Raw genomic sequence first — 3,034 nt, forward strand, 5'->3', positions numbered from 1 at the left:
AAGACTGGACAAACATCCCCCATACCCATTCTTCTGGGTTCCCCCTAGAGACTCATCGCCCCCAATGCCAGCAGGAAGTAGCCAGATATCACAACGTCCCTATTCCTGCTTCACTGTCACCTTTTTCTAATTTTTCTTTTTAATTAAACCAAAACGAGGGAATGTTAGTATTCTGTCTAAACTCGACCTCCACAGTTACCTGGCAACAGCCAGGTATGCTCCTCCCCACAGTTACCTGGCAACTGCCAGGTAGGCCGATCCACTATAAAAGGGGCTGCTTGCCCCCTCCTCACACTCTTACTCTTACTTTTACTCTCTTACTCTTTCTCTTACCCTCTTGTCTCTCTGTCCCCTCCCCTTCCTCTCTCTCCACGTGGTCATGGCCGGCCTCTACTTCTCTTCTCTCTTACCTTATTTTTTAGAACAGGAATTGTTACATGACTTGTCCTGGGAGAGATGTGAATAAATATCTCATCATCCTAGACAGGAAAGAGAAACAATTTCACACAGATCTAGCTTGATGAGCATGTGAGTTTACAGAGATTCTGTATCGACTTACAGCTGCACAATGAGCCAGTTTGTTAGAAAGATACAAACAGGCAGATACAAATTCAGGCAGATTCCTGAGTTCAAGGTCAGCCTGGAAAAGGCAAATTTTGGTCCAGGTGTGGTCAGAATGGTAATTCTAAGGCAAGGTCCTACGCAGTGATCTTATTGTCTGTGCAACTGAGGCAGGCGAGATCTCTGAATTCTGCAAAGTTAAAAAGAAATGTGTGCTTGTCGTCTTCCTAAGAATTAAGAGGTAGGGTCAAGGGATGCTGATTCATAGGATAATCAAAAGGAAACCTGGAGTAAATGACTGGATTGATATGTAGAATAAAAGACTGGGTTTATGAACTGCAAGAGGTGAGCTATGCAGAGAATTTTTTAGAATAGCAAGAGAGAACTGCTTGGAGAACTGTTTCAGAGAGAGAGAGAGAGAGAGAGAGAGAGAGAGAGAGAGAGAGAGAGAGAGAGAGAGAGAGAGAGAATGAGATGAGAACTAGCTCTCTGGAGATCTCCAGAGAAAGCAGAGCATAAGAAAAGCTATCTGGAAAGCAGTCTTTAGCAGGACATAGGCCACCAGCTTGAACCCATGATTTGACTTTCAGTCATTTGTTGTTTTCTCCATTGAAGTATTAGAATATTTATTAGCCTAATTTCTAGGAATAGAAAGGACATCACTAGAAATTTAGTTGAACCACATGGGTAATCAAACAATAGATCATATGTACAAAATGAAGCTTCCATCAAAGCTCTGGATACTTAACCTCAAGTAACTTTCTGTAGTTGGTATGGTTAAAAAAGGAACGGTTCCCATAGATTCATGTATTTGAATGCTTGATCATAGGAAGTGGCACCATTAGGAGGTATGGCCTTGTTGGTGTAGGTATAGCCTTGTTGGAGGAAGTGTGTCACTTTGGGGATGGGCTGTCATGTCTTCTATGCTCAAGCTACACCCAGTGTGTACACAGTCTCCTGTTTCCTGTAGATCATTATGTAGACCTCTCAGACCCCTCTCTAGTACCATGTCTGCCTGCATGCCACCATATTTTCCTTCATGATAATAATGGACTTAAACCTCTGAAAGTGTAAGCCAGCCCCAGTTAAATGGTTTTCATTATTAGAGTTGTTGTGGTCATGGTGGCTTGTCACAGCAGTAAAAGCCTAAGACAATTGGGCATTCTCTGGGCATATTATTATACATCTATTTTTGGAGGGTCATATGTCTTGAGATGTTAACCAAGTGTTAAGAATATTTCTATAAGCCTCTGCCATTAGAACTGTACACTTTTCCCTTGATAAATGTTACCTTCAAGTATAGTAGCTGTTACTGAATTCTTTGCACCCTTATTGTGATACATCTACACTGATGATGATTTTATGAATCCTTTGAACTTGGAGTCAGTGTCAGATGTAGAAACCATCATAGGACTGTGCCCTTTAACTGTGTAACCATGATGCAGAAGAAACTTGAAGTAATAGCATTTTAGTTAAAGGAGTGCTGCCTCCAATATGACTGAAATCTAAGTAGTATAGTAATAAGATTTGCTGGAAACTCTGAGAATGAAAATTCTGAATGATAATTGAAATTTAGTATTTCTGAGAAAGTTTCCGGTAATGTTACTTTGCTAAGATTGACCTGCAATTGGGCTCCATTCCTAAAGAAACCACCTTTACTTACAAACTAGCTATTAGGCCCATCTTCACATCAAAGAACATGTCTCTAAGGGGAATTTCAAAGAGGGTAGGTAGTATAGGAGCATAACCATTAAGTACTGCTCTGCTATTAAATCCCCTATGTTCTTATCAGAAGAAGCATAATTTTGCTAGGTGTACAAGATGAACTTAGGTAACAACCATTCAAAAAGAACAACACTGGTGACTTAAATAATTCTCGCAGTATCTTTGCTGTGTGAATCTATCATCTGCCCAAATGGCTAGAGTTGCAGTCTCCTGTGTCTATTTAAATCAGTGATTCTCAAGTTGTGAGTCATAACCCACTGGGAGTTGACTGATCCTATCAATGGTGGCTGTCTAGGACCATCAGAAAACACAGATATTTACATTATGATTCATAATGGTATCAAATTAGTTATGAAGTAGCAACAAAATAATTTTATGGTTGGGGGTCACCACAACATGAGGAATTATATTAAAGAGTTACAGCATTAGGAACCATTGCTTTAAATTGTTCAAAGTGTAATCTGGGGCCAGGACATGAAAAAGAATGAAGGATGACAGTATATATGGAATGTATAAGCCTAAGGTGTATGTAAGTTAATAAAATCTTTTATTTGAGTCCAGTTCCTTTTGGAGCATTAGCCAGAGCCAGACAAGTACTGTTAAAGAGCTTTTCTTTTATTCATCTCTAAGTGTATGGAGTGATTTCCCACTGGGAAGGCATATTATTTCTGTAAGAGCCACACTCTAAATCCTTTGATTTGGTATCAGAATTCTTATTTAGAACAGTCTGGAGGAATGAGTTTTCAAA

The sequence above is a fragment of the Arvicanthis niloticus genome, chromosome X (assembly GCF_011762505.2).
Source record: "Arvicanthis niloticus isolate mArvNil1 chromosome X, mArvNil1.pat.X, whole genome shotgun sequence".
NCBI lineage: Eukaryota > Metazoa > Chordata > Mammalia > Rodentia > Muridae > Arvicanthis > Arvicanthis niloticus.